Consider the following 7,608-nt stretch of genomic DNA (forward strand, 5'->3'; position numbering starts at 1 on the left):
AAGATAATACACCGAGTTGATATACACTGAGTGAAACGTGTTACCAGATTCATTGAACCTGGACACACATATGAAAATGTGTTACAAGATCGAGGCACACAGAACCGTTATCACATTGGAAATTGCACATACAGATTTTGTATAATTTTGAGGTCATCTAACCAATGAAATATTTTGCATGGTTATCTATTCGAGAAATCATCAGATCACCGACATAAGAAGTCTATTTATACAGCATGAATTTAGGGTTAGAAACATATGTGAAAGTGAGAAATGTGTGTGCATATATGTATGAAGCAAGACTTATGTGATACATGAGAAATCATAGAGTATTATGACTATTACAGAGACACAGAGGTCACCAAGAAGGTTATCAGCGAACAGTCAAGGAATAGAGTAAACAGAAGGGTTTACCGAGTTACTTTATGAGTTACCAAGGTATGCTATAGGCAAGGTAATCTTATTTTGAGCACATAGAATCCACTACAGCATTTCAGATGTAAAGTTGCAGATATTTTTAAAGTCTTATTGTAATATTTTGAAGTTGTAGGTGAAACCTTTAACAGGGTAAAAGACTCTAATCAAGTCTATAAATTGTAAATCCTCAAACTAGGTGCAGCATATATATAGTGTTGTAAAATCCTTTAGCAAGGTTTCTCTAATAGATCTTGTTACTCCTAACAAGGGAAGCTATCAGAAATAGATAAATATGTAGCTCTAACCAAGCACTCTTTATTATTGTAGTAGTGAAGTTGTGGGTGCCATCCCCACCGTAGTTTTTCTCTCTAACCAAGAGTTTCTACGTAACCAAAATATATGTGTTATGGAGTGAATCATGTATGATTGTTACTCATTTGTTTTAGCTTTATGTTATGTTACAGTAGTTTTTGGTTTATGCATAGCAGTAAAGATATTGTTGAGAAAAGGATTTGAAGTACTGATTCACCCCTCCCCTCTTAGTATATTAGCTTTCCATATTGGGCCTAACAATTGGTATCAGAGCTTGAATCTTGGAAAAGGGTTTAACTACCTAAAGAGAAAGATCTTATCAATGGAAGGCTATAAACATTCTTGGAGGATTGTGTATCTACAAGAAGAGCTGGATAATGCAAATCAAGTGATTGCAGACATGCAAAGGCAAATGCAAAAATCTCTGAAAGTAAGGAGAAGATTATCAGATAACTTGCAGGATTCTCAAGAGTTAGTGGAACAAATTGAGACATCATCTGAGAACAGTATATCTAAAGAAACTAAAGAAATGATTGGAATGTTGAAAGAAAATAACAAAGCATTGGCTGATCAACTAAAAGCAATGAAAAGAGAACATGAACATTTCAGTACACAGATGACTAAAAATCTAGATGCATTAAGGATAGCTGAGGATAAAGCAAGAGATCTACAAAGAGAGAAACAACAACTTGAAGTCTTAGTATCTGATAAGACTGATGAAATCATAAGGCTAACTGGTATTCAACAAAATCTGACAGATCAAATAGGTTATACACATCATGAAGCAAATCTGAAAGATGATGAGAATCAAGCATTGAAACTTGAAGTATCAAGGTTGAGCAATGAACTTGAAACAGAGAAGAAATCCAAGGAAACACTGAAGAAGAGTTATGAAGCATCAAAGATGTTGGATGAGCAACTAAACACAAGACGACCCTACAAAGAAGGAGGACTCGGTTACAAAGGAAAAGACTCTACCGAGAAGAGAATCTGCACTACTAAGAGAGGAGAATCATCAAAACAAGCTGGAAAAAGGAATAACATCAAAAGGAAGAATCCTATTTGCTACTACTATGGAAATCAAGTTCATACTGCCAACATGTGTCAAATCAGAAAAGGTAAGCAACCGAATACCACTAAGACCAATGGTTATTGTTACAATTGCAATAAATATGGTCACACATCTAATCAATGTAGGACAAAGTCTATTAACAATTATCAGAAGGAAAAATTCAAAGGGTTTTGTAAAAACTACAATAGATATGGACATAGTACCGAGAAGTGTTGGTTTAAGAAAAAGAACCACATGTGGTCTGCACACCGAGCAAATATTAGAGGTTACCGAACTCACACAGATCCTTACCGACAATATTCTGCAGTACCATGGGATTACAATACAAGGATATGGTGTGAATCTTGTGGAAGATATGGACATATAAGTGCCAATTGCCTTATAAGGTTTGGAATGAATAACTGAAGATCATGGAGAAATCCTGGTATGGCATGTTTTCATTGTCACAAAGCTGGACACTTGGCTGGAGATTGCAGAGATCAACCTAGAGAAGACACTGAGGAAATAAAAGAGAAATTAAAGATGATTTGGAGAAAGAAGGAATTTGTGTCAAATAAAGAAAGCACCTTACCTACCGAGTTAGGTGCTCCCACTCCAAATTAATTGGTAAAGGTATGAAGGGACTGCATTCTCACAAGGTTAAATCTTAAACAGTTCCTATTTTAGTATGTACTAAATTCAAAATCTGCATAGTAAGATGTAGTAGTAAGTTTGAAAATCTATCAAAGTCTTTTGGAGCACTTTACAGGAAAACTGTTAAGTCGGTGAATTCAGGAAGCCTGTCAAGTCGGTATATGAAGGAAATCTGGTTACTCGGTTAAAGCACAAAAAAAAAGGGAAAGAAAGCTAAGTGAATCAAGTGCATTTAATATCTTTGACCTAACTTGCACGGAGCCCGATAAGGTATTTTTGAGTACTTAAAAGGTTTTTCGTGGTCATTTTCATTCACTAAGTTTTCAAGAAGCAAATCAGAGCGAATCAAGGTGATCAAACCATCTTCAAAGCAAAATCTAAGCTATTTACATCGAATCTCATCACATTGCTAAGCTGGTTTACCGAACTCATTAAGTTGTTATTATCTGCTGAGTGTGAAGTGTCTGTCGTTTGTTAAGTTCTCAAACCCTAAGGTTCCTGTGTCAATTTTTATCTGAAATCAAAATGGCATCTAAGATCCAAGACCCCATTATTGTCACAAATGTAGAAAAGCCCTCACTAAAATACTCTTTGACTCCCAAAATTGCATCTGAACTGGATGACAAAAATACTTTTTCACTCATCTTGGATTGAGTCTTGTTAGTCGAGGATGTGAGATTCTTCACAAAATGCTGTGTTGAAGAACTTGGTCATGTTGAGATCAAAGATGCATATGATGAATTGTGCACAGATGGTAAAATGGATAGCAAGTATGAGCATATCAAAATCAAGGGATTGACTGAAGCCCTAACCTATCCCCATGTGTTCAAACCCTAGTGGGTCAAGTTTGTACTAAGCCGAGTGCATGATGATTTCATGTGGCTACAAGAGCAACCATTTAAGATCACTATAGAAATCATTCATCCGATCACCGGTTATCCTATCTATGATCATGCCCGAGCATAGAAAATGATATCACAGAGGGAATTGATCAGTTTAACTGGAGTTGAATCGGATTACAGAGGTCTGAAGTTGAACAATGTCACTGATCCTGAACTCAAATTTTCCATTAAAGTAATTGGTTACTGTTTCTTCCAATCTGCAAGGGAAAACAGTGTACCCTGTGTAGTAGTGGACTTAGCATACAAAATTGTTAAGAAAGGCATGAAAATTGACTTGTGTGAAGTATTGCGGAAGAACTTGTTTGAAAATCTGAACACAATCAGGAAGTCGAAGAAGAACAACACGACAAATACTCTAAAATTTGGATCGTATGTATGTTTTTCTACTTTGAGAAGTTTTTTCCAATAGTCGGTAAAGTTGTTTGGGAACTACACCGACCAATCACCCATCAGATCAATGACCTCATCAAGAAGTTAGGTGATAAATTTAATGATATAATGGATGATTACTTCAGCAAGTTCCAAGAGAAAATGCATAACAGGTACCGAATTCCACCACAGCTGGTAGAAAAATACAAAGATGAAATATGTTTTGAGGTCGACACTGATTACTTTTATGTGAATGTTGTGGAACCGAGGACTCAATCTTTGTCACCTATGGGTTACAAGATTGATTTTGATATCACACAATAGCAAATTGATGCCTATCTATCACTGCCAAGGCATACTACTGAGCTGAGGTATGGAACCTATGAAGAGGTGAAGGAAAAAGTAAAAATGAGCATTGTAGTACCTAAGGCTACAAGAAAAGCTACAAAGATGATTAAGGCATTAACTGAGAAATTTGGAGAAGAGTCCTCCTCCACACTTGTCAAAGGAGTTCTAGCCATCACCGAAGAGGAGATAGAAGCCCAAGAAGTAGCCATAACACTTAGCACCGAATTGCCTAAGGGAAAAGTGTTGAAGAGAAAGAAACAGGACACTTCAATGTCCCTACCGACCCCTCCAACAAAGAGACCTAACACAAGGGCATCTGCTGCATCACCGAGTAAGAAACAAAAGATTGTTGTTGTTCCTAAGGTAACTAGAACTTACAAGAAATCTACTCGGAGACTCATTTTGCCAAAAGAGTTAAGTGATACCGAATCTCAGGATGCAAATAAATTTCAGATTGTGAAAAGCAAGAAGGTATATGTACATAGTGTAGAAATTTTTTGTAATAATCTAAAGGAATATGGTGGATTCAGATTTGTCAAATATGAATCCAGATCTGCTGATGAAAAGAGGCAAATTGAAGAAGCTATCATTTGCACACTTCTCAAATTCCGAGTGATCCCATTAGAAGCATGTACTTCTATTCCTAAGGAATTATATACACATATTGAAACCAGATGGCAATATGCCCTAGACTCGGAGAAACAAATCAGAGAAAGAAGTTTGGTGCATCTCTTTCCTGATATGTCGGTTGCTGAAATAAAAGAACATTTGACAAACAACCAAACTCAATTTACAGTAAAACAAAAGGCCTTGAAATTGATGAATGGCCTGTATATAGAAGTGGAGAAGGAAACAAAAGAGCAATGGAAGACCATCTTTCGAAGAAAGAATGCTAGTGAACAATCTATAGTGGAAATAGTCGATGTCACTGACCAAGAGCCCAGTGTCATCGAGCAAGACCCTGCTGGCACCATTCAAATAGATGAAGATATCATGGATGCAGAGGCACCTGAACAAGAAATGATAGAAGGTAATGCTTATGCAAAACTTGTCTCTAGTGAATCCATTTTGGAACAAGTTCAGCCTTACCCACTGATCAATCAACCTGCTACAACCGAAGCTCCTTAGGCTACAAGTGAAGGCGCCAAAGGTCAAAAGTCTACAGCAGAAGGTACTTCACAAGAACAAACCTCTCAAGCACCTTCTAGCATGGAAAATGTTATAGCTAAGACACCAAGCACCGAGACACCGAAGGACACTACCAAGGCTAAAGAAACCGACAAAAGTGTTGTCTCTACTGATCAACCTACCAAGGGTTCTCAAGCCTCTCAAGCTATTGTAGTGGTTCACCCGGTGAAAGGTAAAGAAAAGAAGTTGAATAAGCATAGTTTCAAAATTGATTTATCAAAACTGATAGTGTTGCCCAATGTAGACATCTCCAAATTGAAAGGGCAAGAACTCATTGAATTCGGTGAACTGTGCAAAGCAAAGGCTGAACAAGAGAAGCAACTGGCCATACAAAAGAAGAATAAAGTACTTCAGAAGGTAAAGACCTTACTATCAGATATGCTACCTTCAACTACAGTATCAACCGATGCATCCATCCATATTCAATTGGATGAACTCCTAAATTAGATTGAGACATCTGGAGTAGATGCATCCGAATACTTGAGCAAACTAAAAGACAAGGAGCTAACTGCTAAAATGATAGAGGAAGTACAAAAATCCATTTCTGTTGGCAAGGTAAAACTTGTCAAATTTATTGCTGAGTTGTCCCCTCAACTCAAGCACATTCTTTCATTATTTCAGAAACTCTGCACATTTTCTTTATTTCTTAAGGACATTAAGAATAAAATAGAAGCAATTGAGAAAGAGATCACCGATCTCTCAAATAAGTTGACCCCCGAGCCCAATTTAGTTCAAAATTTTTATACTAAGCTACAACAACTCATGGCTCAACAATTGGAACTGAGGAATGAAGAACACAATATTAGGATGGACATAATGACACTTCAAACATTATTCCTTCCTCATCTTTCATCCATTCAAGAACAGCTAAGCCGAGCCACTTATCTCTCTACTACACAAGAGGGAAGCACTTTATATGGCTTAATTTCATTATTGGCTGATATTAATGCACAAAATTCTTTAATGGACAGTGTAAAGGATGCACTCTCTGTCACTCTCACCGAAGCCAAGACAAAGTACAAATCCATTTTTGATCAGTTGCCACCTCCCAATGGTAACTAAATTTTGATGTTTGTCAAAAAGGGGGAGTATATCAGAGTATATCATCAAGATTGTATAGTATTCAAAGTATCAAACAACTGGAGTGTAGTATATAGGGGGAGTATACTGAGCAGAGAATGAGTAGAATATGCAGAGTATCCAAGAGCAGTGAACCGAGCAATGAACAGAGGAAAGAATAGTGATTACAAATTTTTGTACAACTTATTGATAAGGGGAGTATATTTGATTATACTATTTTAATGACTAATGTATATACTGCATGTTTAGTCAAATTTTGTAAAGTATACAGATTTTTGAGTAATGACTTTGAAAGTAGTTTTGTCAAACATCTCAACTAATGTCAAAAGGGGAGATTGTTACTACTTATCAAATTGCCATTAGTTTTATATACAAAGTCATTCTATATACTCTAGTCGGTTACCACTACCAAAATATTTAGTCAGCATGAACAACCTAGTTGGTTACAGAAGGAAAACAGTCACATAGCCCAGTATACACTGAGCTGTCTATCGAGTGTTCTTTCATTACTACCGAGCAGTAAAGATAATACACCGAGTTGATATACACTGAGTGAAATGTGTTACCAGATTCATTGAACCTGGACACACATATGAAAATGTGTTACAAGATCGAGGCACACAGAACCGTTATCACATTGGAAATTGCACATACAGATTTTGTATAATTTTGAGGTCATCTAACCAATGAAATATTTTGCATGGTTATTTATTCGAGAAATCATCAGATCACCAACATAAGAAGTCTATTTATACTGCATGAATTTAGGGTTAGAAACATATGTGAATGTGAGAAATGTGTGTGCATATATGTATGAAGCAAGACTTATGTGATACATGAGAAATCACAGAGTATTATGACTATTACAGAGACATAGAGGTCACCAAGAAGGTTATCAGTGAACAGTTGAGGAACAAAGTAAATAGAAGGGTTTACCGAGTTACTTTATGAGTTACCGAGGTATGCTATAAGCAAGGTAATCTTATTTTGAGCACATAGAATCTGCTACAACATTTTAGATGTAAAGTTGTAGATATTTGTAAAGTCTTATTGTAATATTTTGAAGTTGTAAGAGAAACCTTTAATAGGGTAAAAGACTCTAATCAAGTCTATAAATTGTAAATCATCTAACCAGGTGTAGCATATATATAGTGTTGTAAAATCCTTTAGCAAGGTAGATCTAATAGATCTTGTTACTCCTAACAGGGTAAGCTATCAGAAATAGCTAAATATGTAGATCTAACCGAGCGCTCTTTATTATTGCATTAGTGAAGTTGTGGGTGCCAT

Source organism: Cryptomeria japonica, chromosome 4, assembly GCF_030272615.1.
Source record: "Cryptomeria japonica chromosome 4, Sugi_1.0, whole genome shotgun sequence".
Classification (NCBI taxonomy): domain Eukaryota; kingdom Viridiplantae; phylum Streptophyta; class Pinopsida; order Cupressales; family Cupressaceae; genus Cryptomeria; species Cryptomeria japonica.